We start from the raw sequence: 362 nt of genomic DNA, 5'->3' as shown, positions 1-362 counted from the left end.
CCCCCCTGCCAGAGCCCTCACTTGGCGTTGGCTCTGTGCTGGGCCACGGCCATCTTCGTGGGCATCAGGAAGAGGACGTCGGTCTCAAAGTCCACCACTGTCTTCTTCTTGGCCTCCTGGGAGGAGTCCTGGGCCCAGGGGGCCGTGTAGAAGTCAAAGGTGGCATTGGCACCTCTGGGCCCCTTGGCAATGGTGAGCCCGCTGACCAGCTTGAAGAAGTCCTCCCTGCAGGGACAAGCCAACACTTGTTCCTGGACCTGGGCCCGTGGGAGGCATCCCCCCCAAACCACCGCAAGGGGCCTGCGATGGCCCGCTACACCGGCCAACTTCCTTCTCCAGCTGAGGCCTCCCCAAGAGGCCCC

The sequence above is a fragment of the Myotis davidii genome, unplaced genomic scaffold (genome assembly GCF_000327345.1).
Source record: "Myotis davidii unplaced genomic scaffold, ASM32734v1 scaffold4061, whole genome shotgun sequence".
Classification (NCBI taxonomy): domain Eukaryota; kingdom Metazoa; phylum Chordata; class Mammalia; order Chiroptera; family Vespertilionidae; genus Myotis; species Myotis davidii.
This window is presented reverse-complemented; position numbering follows the sequence as displayed.